The 17,464-nt window shown below is 39.9% G+C and overlaps 1 long non-coding RNA gene across 1 annotated transcript; it reads left to right on the top strand.

Moving 5' to 3' along the window:
• The first annotated feature begins 643 nt into the window (after positions 1–643).
• On the top strand, positions 644–17,130 carry LOC149524150 (uncharacterized). Its single transcript, XR_016349794.1, has 3 exons — positions 644–1,000; positions 16,478–16,556; positions 17,014–17,130. It is a non-coding gene; the product is annotated as an uncharacterized LOC149524150 (long non-coding RNA).
• The last annotated feature ends 334 nt before the right edge of the window (positions 17,131–17,464 follow it).

The following is a 17,464-nucleotide window of genomic DNA, read 5'->3' on the forward strand; positions in this document are numbered from 1 at the left end:
TAACACAACATGTATATGGTATCCTGAGCTTTCGTGGGCACAGCCTTCTTCTTCAGATGGCTGGAGTTTTGAGTTTAGGATGTGCAGACTCAAAATAAATAGGTGGGGGGGGGGAAGAGAAAAAAAAAAGGAAAGGGGTGAAAAACAAGAAGCAGAGGGTATGAAAATATCAAAGGGAAAAACAAGTAGGCAGAACTGGTAATCTATAAGCACCTGAAGATTGGGTAGTAAAAAGAAGAAGATAAGGATCAAAGGATAGAAATTAGGTAGGAAGGGAATCTACACAGACAAAGAGCTATGTTAGGTTGATAATATCTCAGCCATCCTTTATCTCGATTGAGAAGGTTATCAGTGGAGGAATTGAATTTGTGGATGAATTATAATTCTAGTGCCTCTGTTATTTTGTTGTACTGGGTGATTTTGTCCCCCTTGCATCCTCAAGAGAATGACTAATGTCATTTTCAAAGGGCTTGACAGGGATTTAGCTGAGTGAAGCCCATGATGAGTCACATGACTAAAATCTGAAGCTGCCTGGTACTTTATCTTTTGGCTAGGGAAGGTTTCGATTCACATGAGCTCTCCAGGTGCCAGGGGCCCATCCTGGATATGCCTTACTTTTCCTCCTATAAGGAGCAGCAGGCCAAGAAGATGGGTTGGTGGAATTCTGCCTCCATGCCACTTCACAGTGGAAATACTCAGTAGGTCATGAGCCTCAGGAAGTGGCCCAGAGAGCCCAATTGACTGGATATTCCTGATTGTTCCAGACATATTATTAAATCCTGGGAAAGATACAGAAACTGTATCTGTTCATCTAGATGGAACCTCATCTATCTGCTGCTACTGACTCTGCCTCCTCATGCTGCTCCTGAAATTGGTTCCTGATCCTAGCTTTTACTTCTGGGATCTGATACTTTATTTCTGACTTATCTTTGTTTCTTCTTCTGTGATTCAAGGATCGAACTCCTCAGTCACTGAAGAACCTATGAAAATTAAAACCCAGGTAAGAGATTATTCTTGACCTCGAGGGATTGCTGATGATTATGTTAATTTATTGGTGAAAAATGCTTGCAGGCTTCTGGGCATATCTAAAAAACTCAAAAGGGAAATATGCCTCACAGATATTGCAAAACGGGGAGCAAGGGAACACATAAGCCCTTAATGTAAATACACACAAACAATATAGAAGACATTAAAAAGGAAATAATGCCTGAGATTTTATAGGTGATAGGCTATATAGAGGAGAGAATTCTAGTTTTATGAGGCCTTGATTAAGCATTACATCAGCATTACTCATCTTACTAGCTTAAGTGGCCTCCTGAGAGAAAAGTAAAATAGGGATAATATCACAAAATATCTTCTGTAGGTATTCATTTAGAATTAAATAACAGAACCTAGCTCTTCTTTAATGTTTTAAATCATTAGATTTCAAAAGGCTTTTTACAAAGGAGGTTTATTTTACAGATAGGGAAACTGAGGTTCTAAGAGGCAAAGGGACTTCTCCAAGGTCATCAAGCAGACCAGTGGCAGAGCTGGGATTAGACACCAGGGCTTCTGCTCTTCAAGCCAGCATACTCTTAAAGAGGATATACTGCCTCTCTGAGTTTACTTCATCTTGAGTCCCTTTGGTGAATGAGTTTTAATAGCAAAAGTGTTAAAGGAAAGTATATTTTAAGCTTGCATGCTCAAGTAGTTACATTACAAGTGGTGAATGGAATGATGCATTCATGACACAGCAGAGGAAAGAGTTAATAAAACCCATCCTCAGATTCCAGGCACAGAGGCAATTCAATGAGTTAATTAAGGATCTAACCTTACCCTTTGTAGCTACCATTACACATGCAATTGTTTTGTGTTAACTGTGGTGATAAACAGGAAATTGCAAACTAGTAAACATCGGGAGTTAGTATAGTTTGGGGTAGGGATGGGCAGTACACTACTCCTGCTGTGTTAAGCACAGTGTTTCCAAAAATTTCAGCTGAGCTTCTGCAAAGATACAGTTAAACAAGCCATATAAAGATTTAAGAGCAAGCTTGGTCGCTAGGACCACATGTACCATTCTCACGTGTGAAATGCATTGAAAAATTAAATCTGCACCGAGTACCCTACAATAGCTTCATTTTTCTAGGAACAGTGCTCAGGTTTGTGTGGAGAAACGGAAAGTGTTTAATATTTTCTAAAATTCTCCAATCCTAGTTATCTCCTGCTCCCTCTGCCTGTAGAATTAAAGCTCTAGTGGTTTCTTCAAGTCCTGCTGATAATCCTGTTGAGGGAACAGCAACAACACTAAGAAACGTATATGGCCAATCTGCAAGCTGAAATATCAAATACTGAATATTGAATATTTGCAACAAAATGTGATTAATCATAAAATAAAGAATCTCCCCAAAAATTCATCAATTAAATCTCAAAGTAAATAATCGGCAGGCATTCTGGTAACAGAAAATTTGCCTAATAAATTATATCATGAATGATTCACTTGGTGAATAGTGATGGCAATAAAAAAATCATACGTTACAAGCTTTTTTTCCCCCTGTGCTATTTTGAACAGCTTTCTGGGACCATACTGAATAAATGGAAGCTCAGTAATTGCCACATTGGCACAGAATATTTGTCCACCCAGTCTGAGGATTAAGGTGTTCCCTGCCTCTCCAGTGGCTAATTGTGTAATGTTCATAGCTGGAGGCTTGTCAAGATAAATCATGAGGGAAGTTATAAAAGTGTCAGGGTGAATCTGTCACTAAATCGTAAACTGACTGTGTAGCAAGCAAAATGAATGTGTAAAACTCAGCTTGAGCCTTCATAGGAAATAACACTTATTTTGTTTACTTGGGGGAGTAGGAAACTCAGAGATGGCTCATCAGGTGCTTTTTTTGCTGCAGGATTCTTATTGAGTTTTTGCTCTCCATTAACTTCATGTGCCTCCTAGGGTTTAACCTTTCAGGCTCTGCAGGAGACTTTTTGAGCATTTGCCTCCCTCTATGCTTCTGACTCAAGTGCAAAAGCTTCAAAATGTCAAGCGTTCCGGATATTAAGCAATACACCTAATAGCAATGGCCTGAGTTACCCCTTGATAATTGTGACAGATATCCAGTCTTAATTTGGAAACACAAGACTTCAGTAGGTCCTGAAAATTCCATTGAATTTCTTTGCAATAGAAAAAGAAACATTGTGTTTGACCAGAGAGGGAATTCTAGATCTAAAATTTGAATGTAGAAAGAAAAATCATTTTCATGCATTTGCAAGGAAATTGATGCTTGGATCACAAGCCCTTGGTGATCATATATGCACAGCCAGTAGGTCTGCCTACAGTTGGGAACAAATTTGTTACAATAATGAGCATTTAATAGGGGCTGTGCATCATACAACATACATTTCATAATACACTATAATCTGAATGTATATCAGGGATAGCTCAGAAAATGGTACCAAATTGCAGTCACAGGGGCCTTACTAAAGCTAGTATGAACTATAGTTATGACACTTTACTGCTGTGGTATGTATGAACTGCTATATGTAGCAGAGAGCTCTGTGGGGATAACAACTTGAGTGCCTTTATCTTGACCTAGCTGGGGTTTAGTGCCTCTTCCTGTTTAACAGGAAATCTCCATCTCCTATTTCCCTTTCTTCACAGAGACCAATTCTGAACTGAAGGAAAAACCATGTAGCACTTTAAAGACTAAACCATCTTGTTAGTCTTTAAAGTGTTACATAGTTTTTCCTTTTGTTTTAGCAAGATCAGACTAATAGGGCTACCTCTCTATTACAATTCTGAACTGGTTACTTATTCTTTCCCTAAATGACTTAATGATTGGATGGCAGCCTTGTTTGGCTTTAAGACTAAGCCCAAAATGGAACCTCTAAGCCAGGGAAGATCTTTTTCTACCTTGGGTCCCAGCTATTTCCTTGGGTGTGCTATGCCAGCCAAAGACAAAGGGACAGTTAGTTTCACATATTTTCATAGATTCCAGTTTAGGTGGGAACTTGTTGTTCTCACTCCCACCTTCCATGGAAAATTACCCTGTCAGACCCTATCAGTTGGGGTGGTCACATATCTTCCTAAGACCAACCACTGCTTAGAGTTAAAGACAAACAGGGCTGTGACCCAATGGTTAAGTTGACCATCTAGATGTTGAGGTGTCCAAGCTTTGGAAACACCCCTGATGGCTTTCATTTGCATATTTAAAACCCAAAACCATTCCATAGTATTGGAACAGATTCTGGACATTGTGTATGAAACAAGCAGAAGAGTTTATTAACGCACAGCACTGGTGGAGTGTCACTTCTCGTTAGGCTTGGGAACATTGCCAGACAATAGGTTACAACTAATTATATAATCACATGCATCTGACGAAGTGGGTCTTTGCCCACGAAAGCTTATGCTCCTACACTTCAGTTAGTCTATAAGGTGCCACAGGACTCCTCGCCGCTTTAACTAATTATATAGGATGCTTAATAGGCGGATGAAGTGATGGGGGGGGGGAGGTGGGCGGAATCCCAGACCCCTGGATAGATGCTAATTGTGAGGCAAAAGGAGAGCAATAATCTAAAGGTTACATAGTGTTTTCTGCCCATAGCTTGCAGAATACCTTATGTCTACTTAAATGAGTATTTAAACAAAGCCGACCTCAATTATCAATTAAGTTTTAACTGGCGATGTGTCTGTCAGCTTCAGGAAGGTATCTCTGCTTTAATCCCCAGATGCATCACCAATGGATCACATCCATGCAGAGACATTAGGAGTACTTGACAAATTGCGCATTTGTTCCTAGCATCATTGAATATGTCATGTCCTGTCTCTCATCCTAGGTCGTTAGCTCTACGATGACCTTCCTCCGATGGGCTACGCGGGGCTGTGGGGGGGGAAGAGGACGACCATCATGTACTGTGTTTCTGTGCCAGTTCCAGACCTGAAATTTAGAATAGGGGTTCTTAAAAGAATATGATAGCCTGCCTCAGAAATGTTTACCCTACACATACCCCATATCTCTAACTTTGCATACAAGAGTGATGACATATATCAAAATAAGATACATGTCCAATGACTGAGACATTAAAATTGATAGGTTACATGAGGTATTTTGTCCAAAGCATCTTTGCGCTATGCATTAGGACTATCAAGTGATTAAAAACATTAATCACGTGATTAAAAACTGTAATCATGATTAATTGTGTGCACTGCCTCTTTGAAACGCTGTGGCAGCATTTCAAAAGGGCAGCACTGCAGAAGCCCAAGATCAGCTGGAGTCCTCAGCTGACCCCCCAGACTCAGTACATCTGTCCCTTTGAAACGCAGTGGTGGCGTTTCAAAGGGGCAGCACTGCAGGAGCCTGGGATCAGCTGGAGTCCCCAGCTGACCCCAGCTTAGTGCAGTGCTGCCCCTTGGAAAGGCTGCCCCGGTATTTCCAAGGGGCAGCACTGGGGAATTTCGGGATCACCTGGAGTCCACAGTTGACCCCAGCTCGGTGCAGCGCTGCTCCTTGGAAAGGCCGCCTCAGCGTTTCCAAAGAGAAGCACTGTGGGAGCCTGGGGTCAGCTGGGGACTCCAGCTGATCCCGGGCTCCATGCAGCACTGCCTCTTTGAAGTGCCGCGGTGGCGCTTTAAAGGGGGCAGTGCAACATGGAGTTGGAGGTCAGCTGGGCACTCCAGCTGATCCCCAGCTCCTAATGCGCTGCACCTTTGAAGCGCCAGAGCGGCACTTCGAAGGGGCAATGCAATGCGGAGCCTGGTTTCAGGATTAACGTCTGTGATTAACGCATTAAAAAAATTAACATGTTAATCCTTCCCTGTGTTAATTGCAGGCATTAATGCACATCAATTGACAGCCCTACTATGCATGTTTGTATCGATAAATCAATTTCATAAAGCATGTAGAGGGGGAACCAACTCATCATCCTGTCCCTGGAATCCCAGATTCTGGACAGTACAGAAAGGCCTCTGCAGGGCTCAGAGAGGTAGAGGGGGTGGTATCTGTAAGTGGGATAGCATTTCTGCATAGAAAGGGTGGATCCACATGCAGAAGTTCTTCATGTACAGATTTAGAGGACATGATCTGGTCCTATGGTCTCAGTATGGGTACAGTGATCAGACATAACTCCCATGGACTTGGTGGAGTGACACCTGTGTGAAACTGATAACAAAATAGAATTAGTCTTTCTGTGTGAAATCCTAGCCCATTGAGGTCAATGGCAAAATAGGGGTTATGGTTTCATTCTCTGTGTATTTTCTTTACTGTCTTTCTGCTTCTCTCCCCCCACTGCCACAGTTCTCTCCCCTCTTCCCCATTTCCTACTCTCATTGCAAAGCAGAGGTGAGAAGTCCTTTTAATTTCCTTTCTTTTTTGTAATTTGGCTGCAAGTTGCTTTTTGCCTTCATTAAAGTGAACCTCAGTCCTCAGTGGGTTTTTTTCTCTGTCACCAAGTACTTGGCTCACTTGAGTATTCACAAATACAATTAAGGAGAATAGAAGTTTAGAATCATTTAGAAGAAGAGTGTTTGTAAATTGTTACTCAAATTATAAATTATTTGCATAAACTGCAAGTACTGTAGTGGCCAAGAAAACCCAGTGTGTGTCAGTAAATTGATTACAACTTCTAATGTTTAACGTGGAATACTTTGCGGCACTAAACTAAAGGCAGTATATCTTTATGGGCTAATTTAATATGTGCACAGGTCACCAACTACCTATCTCTGATTTGGGAAAGAAATTCACATAAATTAAAAATGTTCTCACTATCAGCTTTTGTTTTTCTAGAACAAAATACTTAATTGATAAAACAGACTATCCTTGAAGCTTCCTGGTTTATTTTCTTAGTTTGACTTTAAGCAGTATATATTTGCTGTATAAATAATGTATTGTATTTCACATGCTTAAAAGCTTATCTGAAATGTCTGGCTTGTACACTGGTTAGGTGTCAATAGAAAATTAATTTTCTGGCTGAAAACAAATGTATATTTAAGACTTTTCCTACTGAAAGCACAGAATGACACTTGTGCTCCCAGTTTTTTGTTACAAGTGTCTGAGGATGAAACTGTTCAGGTGGCAAAGTACGTGAACTTTTACACTTTTAATTAAAAAGTCACTAAGAAATAAGTTTTCAGGTTGATCTAGCCAGAGCTACACCAGTAAACTACCAAAGCAGCCTTTTAATTGATAAGAATCCACAATGATTTCACAGTTTAACAAGGAAGTATTCAACATGTTCTTTCATTTGGTTCTTGCGGAAAGTAGTTCTTTAGATATTTCTGTGGTGAAAATGACTTTTTCACCTGTTGCTTCTGCCAAAAGCAATGTGTTCACAGACTGAGCAAAGAAATGTGCATTAAGACAGACTCCACAGTGCAGTGGTCTCATTATGGACTCTTAATATCAAGAATGTAGCCTCCATGTGCAGAAAATCAGAAGCATGTCAGAAAACTGTATGCCATAGTCAACTCCATTTTCAAGAGAGAACTATTGATTTGACAATGCCATACTAGTCACCGAATGGACTTCATTCCTCTAAGCAGAAGGCATTCCCCCTGCTTGCTGTCAGTCAAACTGCAGCGGAGCACACGGCAGTAAGACTGCTGTGGGGAAATTGACTTTTCATTTCCTGCCAAACTGTGGAAAATAAATCCAAAGTGCATTGGTGTTGATGTGTAATTTCCACGGCCTATTGCAAAGTCAGAGAAATGTGCTAGTTGAACATGTTTGTGTTCGCTCCTTCTGCTCTAGAGAACTTCAACTGGTGTTTTAAATTGCTCAGCCAACTGAGCAAAACGGAAGTGTTTGGACTGCAGGGCTTTGATGCCTTGGAGCAAAGACCAATTTGGTCCTACATGCTCACTTGACCAGGTGGTCAGGATCCATGCTTGATTCCTATACTCTTTCACCATATATTGAGATGCAAGAGAGTAATTCATTTCTAATGTTGAACTGAGTAACTTTATATTCTCATCAGTTTTTCCTAGGAAAATGTTGCCATCTTTTACTCTGCAGAGCTGATGCCTATGCATTTTCTTATTGAGCATTTCATTAAGTCTGCCCCTCAGTTGAACACCCATAACCATTTACACAGGGTCAAATCATGAGAGACTCTTAGTTTTTGTCTCTCAAATGCTAAAAAAGTCATCTCTGGTTTAGGTCAATGATGGGCAAAGGTGTGAGTTGAGGCTGGTTTTATTAGAGACAATTTATCCATTCTGATTTCTAATAGTATGCAGGCTCATCCTAAACTGGATCAGGAAAATCAACATTATATCTATGACCAGAGCTCGCCGAACCACGGCGAGCCCTGCTCACCAGCCGTGCTGTCCGGCGATCTGCACATGCGCAGATTGTTCTGCGCATGCGCAGATCACCCGAACCCAGCTCTTCCGGGTTACAATCTACTCACCACGGGCAAGTAGATTGTATTATTTGTCGGGCCCTGTCTATGACGGTGATCTGGCCATGGTCACACAAGCAGGGCCAAAGCTCACAATTGTTTCATTGCTTCAGAGGGGTAGCTGAGTTAGTCTGTAACTGGAAAAACTTAAAAAACAACAAATGGACCTGCAGCACCTTAGAGACTAACAAGGCATGTAGATGCCCATGAAAGCTGATGATACCATCTAATTGTTTCATTGTCAGGTCAGCAAGGGCATGGAACCAGACTAGGAAGGAGAAATTAGGTGACTGGGGAAAGAATACAACTGTGGATTCTACAGGATCCAGCTGATACCTAAAATGAGGAATAGGAACAAGAATAGGGGAAAGGCTGGCCTCAGAAATTGGTGTCTTGACTTGCATATCAGAGATTGAGAAAGGTGAGAATCTTTTTATTTTTAGACTCTGTTTATGCTTTCCATAAAGAGGAAGAAATAGAATATTTATTTCTACAGTGGGAGTGAGTTCTTTCAACATCCAGTAGCCAATATTTATCTTAGCCTCTCTAGTATCACAGCCCCTGCTCAGTATATGTCTCGGTGCACACTTTCTACAAAAAATTCTGTGATGGGGTGCGGTCAGACCCATTGGGATTGTTCCCTGATGTGCTGATCACACCACTGACACTCACCTTCTTGCTCTCTGAGGCTCTCTACCACCGTGTTCTGCTGGGCCAGATCCTCTGGTCTCACGAGGAGTAACGGTAATTTGAATTAGGAACTTTAATTCGAACTACCTACTCCGTGCCACGTGTAGCCGTGGGCACCGAGTTCAGACTAAGGAGGATTTAAAAATGGCGGTGCCCGGGAACATGCCAATGAAGCCTGGGATATTTAAATCCCGGGCTTCATTTGCAACTCCGCTTGCCCTAATTACCCTACCTAGCTCGAACTAACGAGCTAGTGTAGACGTACCCTCAGTTATTAAGTTAAAATGAAAAGAAAACACATAGCTAGTGCTAATTCACCAAAACACTTCTTACAAGCAGATTCTTGTCCTAATGAGCTGTTCTTATTTTGGTAAAATCTTTAGGTCAGAGACTCTTTTACCCTGACAAGGGTCCTGATCCCTGTTTGGAGTGTGTTAGGCCAGCTGAAGACAAAGGTCTGATAGCTTCCCATTGCTTAGTCTTTTTCCCAGGGAAGGAACCTTTTGCTATACGTCTCCCTTTCCATGGAAAACTACTATGGTCAACATGGAATTCCAGTACTAGGTGGTATGGTCACATGTCTTCCTAGGACCAACCACTGCTTAGACTTATAGGACAAACAAGGTGTTTACAAGTCATTAAATTGGTTCTGAAGGCTTTGGGGAGGGAGGAAGGGGAGGTGGGCACCAGTAATGCCTCCCATTTGTACATTTAAAACTATAGACAGTCTCATACTTCATATTTCTAACTTTACATACAAGAATGATACATGCACCAAAATAAGATATACAGATCCAGCAGATTGTAACATTAAAATTGATAGGTTACATGAGGTATTTTGTTTAAAGCATCTTTGAGTTATGCATATTTATATTCATAAAAGTCAAACTTTATAAAGCGTGGGAGGACAATCACAAATTCCCTTTAAGTTTTGCTGGCTATTCAGGATGCCTTTTGGCAAGTATTATATCGGGCCGTAGGCGTGTTTTTTCAGAGGCCAGCCACTTTATGAATGTGAGAGGTTTTATTTTAGGAAATGTATTCTGCAGATGTTTCTACTTTATAAAATGTAGCCAGGACATAAAGTTTAAACTGCATCATCTTGATAATTAATTCTGAATTAGCTCACTCGTAAATTTCTACCTCCAGCCATTCTGGACATGTGTTATACAGCAAATGTACTGTGTGGGGTAAGAGTCAATGAAGAAATATTTTATATTTCTGTGATACCTAGGAGTATAGGTTACTGTATATCTTTTTAAAAACTGCCTTTCTTGTAGATTGATTGGTATGGACCATGTGAGAGTATCTCTGACTGGCACTGGGAGCATAAGGCTCCGTTTTGGTCGTCCTGAGAGAACTGCTGCCAAGTCTCAGCTGGGATAATCTGATGCACACAGTGAGCACAACTGCTAGATTGGATAGTCCACTGGTATATGGTCAATAGCAATAGTGACTAGTAACTTGTTTTAATTTCCATGTGAAGAATAGATTTCATCCTGAAGGATCTGAGCTACGCAATTGGAAAGCCAGTGGAATCACTATAGCCAGTAACTGAGGTCAGAATCTGGCCCACTGCCTCTGGGGACCACTTCACCTACCTCCATGGGATAGAATTCAGCAGAGTTTTACACTTCAAACTGAAGTAATTTGCACTGGCACAAGCTCTGTTTTATATCAGTGTAGTCCATATATATTGAAGGTTTGTATCCGAGTGATTACATGGGTACCAAAATCTCTAATGCAGACAAGCCCTCATGGCAGTTAGTGGACAGCAGTCGCTGATTCTGATAAGTCATAGGCTCCCATGTTCCACAAACTTAGGTGTATATTTACCCTACAGGACTACTCAGTTGGCAGAGTTAAGTGTTTGCAGAACTGTTTCATATTAGTGATTCTTGTCCCTAAAGTTTCATTAGGTCTTGTCCAATGTTCCTTCTAATCTTTTCCATTCATGTGCAGGATAAATGTTATGCACACCCAGTCATGTGTGAATGCGCATCACCCCTTGAAACAAAAAACCTAGCCATGGGGTTGGTGCCAATCAGCTAGACAGCATTTGAATCTGTCCTGAGCGGGGACACAAGATCACAGCTTACAGCGAACACTGGCCTACATCATTTTGCAGGATTGGGCACCTAGTTCTCCTCACAGATATTGAACGTGCTCACCTCCTTCTGTCTTCCGCGAGAGTAGAGGGTGCTGAGCAACTTGTAGGATCAGACCCTAAGTGATTGTACTTATCAATTGAAACCTGCTTATTTTGATTACCTATTAAATATGCATGATTGACTGCATTCTATATTTAGAACATTCAGATGGTTCGGACTTCAAAAATAAATGTTGCTGTATGTTAGGAACCTTGGTAATGACTTGAATTAAAAGGAAAGTGAAAAATACATATTTCATAAAGACAAGTATATGCCATAGTTCCTAATTATGTAACAAAATTCTGTATACAGTGGCACAAATATTTATATTTTATTTGGGTTAGGTTGAGCCTTTAGGCACAGACCTAAAGATCTTGTTGTTTCTCCATTTGAGGAGCAGCCCTGGGAAGGATTTGTGACTCTGAGTGGTAGGGAGGAGGGAAGTTATTGCAACTCTCGAAAGGCGGCATCTTAATTGCCTTCAAGGATTGCCAGCTGCTCTGAAAGTGAGTGGTGGATTAGAATGGGGGTTGGGAAGTGGACCCTTTTGATGCCTGGTTGTTTGCAGGATGGAGTATCCAGATAGCAGGTGCAAAATCTGGATAAAGTGAGCAAGGGTTGGGAGCCTTCTTCCTCTCCCGCACGTAGAGTAAGTCTATCAAGGAAACAATCTGGATCTTATGTATGTTAGCATATTTACATTATGCAACAATGAAATATAGTGCCTGTTGAACCTATAAGGATCATAGGAATTTCCATACTATATCAGACCAGTTAGCTAGGTTTGCCATGCTGTCTCTGATTAGGATAGTGCCATAAGCTTTAAAAGAAAGAGCAAGAAGATAATTATGGAATAACATACTCATAGAGAAAGTATCCCTATCTTGAGTTTAAAGTGTAAGGGTTTATTTTCCTTTTAATTTTTTATCCTATGTAATGTAACTGAATATTCTCTTTCTAATGTGAGATTCTTTTTTGAATTCTACTGAGCTATTGACTTCGTTGTCTCATGACTGTGAGTGGCACAGGCTAATTGTGCATGTGTTTTAAAGTAGTATTTCCTTTTTTTGGTATTAAATTTGTTGCCTTTCAAGTTCCTTGAATTTCTCTATCATGTTTAATGAGAACAGGACCACCTGATTTGCCTTTTTCCCCCTCTTTATATGTGGTATACCCTTCTTCATGTCCCTCGTGTCTCCTTTCTAAATTAAATAGTTCAGTCTTTTCAGTGTGCTTATGCTGCCATCTTTCCAGGCCTCTAGTCACTTTTGTTGACCATAACCGGACCACTTCTATTTATTTCTGTCTCATCTTTTTAGACACTGTGACCAGATTATTATTTTATTTCTATGTATTGCTGAGGTCACTAGGAACCCTAACTAGAAATGAAGGTCCCATTGCTCTAGGTGCTTTAAAAATACAGAGCAAAAAGACAGGCCCTGATCCAAAGAGTTTACGATATAAGACAAGAGACAATAGGGCCATGTCTACACTCGCGGCTTCTTGCAAATGAGGCTAAGTGTGGAATATCGCCGAGCCTCATTTGCATACCTAATGAGCCACCATTTTTTTCAGAAGAGGCTCTTGCGCAAGAAGGAGCATCTACACTGCCCCTTCTTGCGCAAGAAAAACCCTCTTGTGCAATGCTGTTCTTCCTGAAAAGTAATAGGTGTAACGGCATTGCACAAGAGGGTTTTTCTTGCACAAGAAGGGGCAGTGTAGATGCTCCTTCTTGCGCAAGAGCCTCTTCTGAAAAAAATGGTGGCTCATTAGGTATGCAAATGAGGCTCGGCGATATTCCACGCTTAGCCTCATTTGCATATTACTCGTGCAAGAAGCTGCGAGTGTAGACATAGCCCTGGTGTATATAGAGAGACTAATGTAGGAGTACAAGAAAATAGCAAAGCAGTATGGACAGTATGATGGACGACTCTTTCAGTACACTAGCAGACTAACCATTGCCAAGATTTTTTTTTTTTTGTGAACACCACCACAAAGGGGAATTTAGAGAAGGGATTTGTAGGTGCATCATAAGCTATCAGAACACAGTACTCCAGCTGAGACTGTACCATTGATTTACATAATCTTCACTGTGTTATTTTCTAATGCATTCTTTATGCATTCTAATATTTTGCTGGATTTTTTTTATCAGTAATAAGCTTTAAACAGTTATTTTACTGAGTGGCTCACAAATGACGGTTGGGCTTTTTTGAAACTCTAAATATATATCAGTTGCTTCTTCTCCATCCTCTTTGTTGCTGATACGCTCAAAGAATTCTTTCTGATTAGAGCAGCACAAGTTTCCCTTTTTTAAGCTGTGAAAGGTATGCATTACTATTTATCTATCTTATGATTTTGCCCATATGCACCAGTCAAGATCCAGGCTTCATTGTGCTGAACGCTGTACAGATGTATAATAAATGACACCCCATACTTCATCATATCATGATAACCTAGGTGCTTTATAATTCTGATTTTAATGATCATTTCAATAAGGGTTTTTTTTTGTAATTGAAGTAGGACTCCCTGATCTGCAAATCCCAGGACCATTCTTTATATCATTCTTTGGACTTAATTACATGTACAACTTCTTGGTCTTGGATATTTGTGTTTGTGCAGTGATAAAATAATGATTCTCCCTCTCCCCGCCCTCCCACCCCATGAAACACCTAACTTGAATGTGATAAGATTTAGTGGAATATGATTTGATTTATTCAGGTACCATTTGATTTTATAGAACCTTTAGTATTTAAAGTTGATGAAATAAATTTGAAAACTGAGTTATATATTAGCATGGGGTTAATACATAGGCAAATATAGCAGTCTTGGCTCATATTCAATCCTCTTTTGGAATTCAGTGGCACACCGAATGGTTACAAGGGTCCACGTGTGAGGTGGAATTGCATTATCTGGGCCTAAGTTTGTAGTTTTTTTTTAAAAAAAGTCTTTTTAATATTGTGGGAATAATTTTGTTTCCATAGTTACACATGTAAGCCTTTAATTACAGCCACAATTAAACCCACACAGGCATGTATCTGACAATACGCACAAATCAGACATCTAAATGAATACAGTTGTGGGCTCATAAATGCAATGTCAACACTGGAGTCTTGGTTGAAGGCCAAATAAAATTAGGCGTCTTTTATTAATAGTGGCATTACAGTCTACTTTCAGTAAAGGACAATGGACTCCAACTCCCACTTATGCTGTTACTAGAGATGTTACTTGGTCTAGTATCTTAAACACAGAATGGTGTCTACTTAGTCCTTTAAGTGGCACTGTAGGTATTGCTCAGTGACACTAAACCCCTGTGCAGTGCTTGAACCTATTACTTAATCGCCACAGGTGACAGCGATATAACAGAACCAGCGTCACAACCACTACATGCAGATCCAAGTATGACTTGCAGCTCTATTATTTAATAGATGTAAATTCGTCCCTGTCAGTTTCTCTTCTGCTGCTCTTTTTAGTCTCTGACAGTCACTATCAAAGCATCACTGGAACAGCTTGCCCTTGGTTCAGTAAAAGGCCCTCAAGACAGAGCCTACATAACACAGCAAAACCAACAGAAAAAGTAAGGACATTTAAGAAATAAAAAATGGATTTGGGATCCAGATCTAAAAAAAAAAAAAATCCCCTAGTTTGAGGCTTAAAATTGTGTTGGAATCAGATGTGCTGGGATTTGTAAAAGAGCAGTTCAAGCAGCCTTATATGAAATTCAATTCTTTTTTTAAAACACAATTGACAGAAAACCCTGAGCCCATCATTAATCTTTCTTTTCCAGAAAAGGGCCAGATTCTCTTCACAGCACACTTGGCAGTATCTTCATTGACTTGCAATGAAGCTAGCAAGCATTGGAAAATGAAAGGCTGTATCATGCTGTGGGGGACCCTGCCCCTCACCCTCCAACAATCCTGTTAGCATAGCGTCCGTCAATGGTCTGCCATCTTCAGGAGACATTTATGCCATTTCCAAGGTGGCTGTAGGCAGTTTCTCCCAATGTTTTCAATATTGAACCAGCAATTGACCTATGCCATTGTCAAAATTACAGAATGATAGAGCCCAAGAAATTGGATGGATATCATAGGGAAGCTGTATGCCTTTTCAGGTATCAAACAGGTTAGGATTGAGTAGAAAAGCTTATGTGAAAATTGTTCTTTCCAATTTTTCTTGAACAGTTTAGGAACGTGGATTACACATGCTGCTGTTCCTTCTCCTTCCTGGCTCTATAGGCACTGGAGATCTAGAGCTGGGAGGTCTAGTGCTGAATTTCTCTGGAAATTCTGAAAAAATTGAAGAATATTTTTCCAAGTCATACTGAAAACAAACTTTACTGGAAATTTTTGATGAATCAAAAATGTTTTGTTTCCACCTGAGTGAGAACATTCACTTTGGGGTTTAATGCTTTCACTTATGCGCATTGACTTATTGACTTAAGTTGATTTACTCTAATCTTCCTGAGTATCCCAGTGTAGACATGTGCTAAGAAGCATAAGAAGTATATAACTGTCCACTTTCCAAGACAGCCTTCATTCTATACTGTGGCTTCTGATCAGATATCATGCAATTCACTGTCTTCCATGGAAATGCAGCTAATTTACATAACACTTATTTACATAATGTTACTTTACAACATCTTAACAAATTCATGCTGTCTGGGCCTCTGTAAATTATATGTATTATACTTATCTACGTCAGCGTGTTAATGTATTAATTTGAAATGCATGATATGAGGGCAACTGCGTGTTATTAAAATGAAAAAACACTTTAACTCAGAGTTTTTAAATGCTCTAATGGGTTCCCTCCACCCTCTCAACTCAGATGTATATTTACTGTTTCATTTAATTGTGGTCCTTTTAAAGTTATAATATTATGGTCCTTTAGAAACACATTAATAATTAAGAACTAGTGCAGACAGAAACTTAGCACTCAGTGTATATAGGTTTTCAGTGTAGTAACCATAACTCAATATAGCTATTTGCACTCCATAAGGATGTTCCTGTTACTTGAATGAAAACCTCTGCTCCTTTAGTAATTGCTTCTTATGAACTTGCACCAAAACATCAGAGCCAGGCTTGAATTTGATTGTTCTGCTTTGCTATGTTTCTAAATATGCAGAATAGTGGAAAACCTGGATTTTGAGCAGCCAAGTTAAGAAGATCCAGATTTAGGATCTGCCCATTACTGAGAAATAAAGCTTTAGTACAAAGGTCAGATCCATTGCTAGTAATTGCAATGAACATCAGCTCACAATTACTTTTCTTTTACAGATGAGTTCTCCAATTTATCTATGCCACCTCAGCTGTCAACTGATCAAATTGTTAGGCTTTTATTTGCCGCAGAAAATGGGTAAGTGTGTGGCATCTTTTCATTTTCCTTTTTCTTTTATTTGTGGTTGTTTGTTTTTTTTGGTCACAAGTCTGAACAATTTTGATGAAAGAAATGTTTATCTATCTAGTGTGCTTGAGAACAAATAGCGCTGAAATGTCTCCTGATCACAGTGTAATTATGCCATCTACTGTTCTCTTTCTAGTATCACATTTGAATTGTCTTGAAGTCTGCTCAGTGAGCACACTTAATATACTGACAGGTAATTTATAGCCAAGCTGTATTTCTAGGGAAGTAATGTCCAGCTTTTAGCATGAGGAAAGTATGGAACACTTTTTTTAAGTACATATTTTAGTGAATCATTAAACATCAGTCATTTTCGTCATGCCTTCTTAATCCCTTGCCAACCTTCTTAGTGCTAAAGTCCTTAAATATAAATGTACCAATTGGTTTATTACTTTTCTCTTTTATGATTCAGTCCCAGCAGACCAAGGTAACATCCAGATTTGCAGAGAACTGCACATTAATCTAACTAGATTCTGCCAGCATGTGACATTGCAATGCAATACAGACAGCTCTGGAAGGACAGTAAGTAGAAAGAAGTGATGCAAAGAATTCCTTCCTTTGTTGCTTCAGGAGAACAAAAAGTGTGGTTCCGAATTGCCTGAAATAAAGGGCATCCTGACAGAACTTAATTCTTTCAAATGGCTACTATTCATAGTCCATTGATTTTTCAGTTGATGGTTTAAATTTAATTTAAAATTTGTTAATACAGGTTCAACCTCTCTAGTCCAGAACTCTGTGGTCCAGAAGCATCCATCATCCAGGATGATTTTAGTAGCCAATGTCTACTTTTCATGGTTGAGGCCAAGTTTCCCACAATTCCATAAAATCTGTTTACAGCCCCCAGTCCTAGCTCTCAATATTCT

Source organism: Pelodiscus sinensis, chromosome 6 (genome assembly GCF_052426305.1).
Source record: "Pelodiscus sinensis isolate ZL-2025 chromosome 6, ASM5242630v1, whole genome shotgun sequence".
NCBI lineage: Eukaryota > Metazoa > Chordata > Testudines > Trionychidae > Pelodiscus > Pelodiscus sinensis.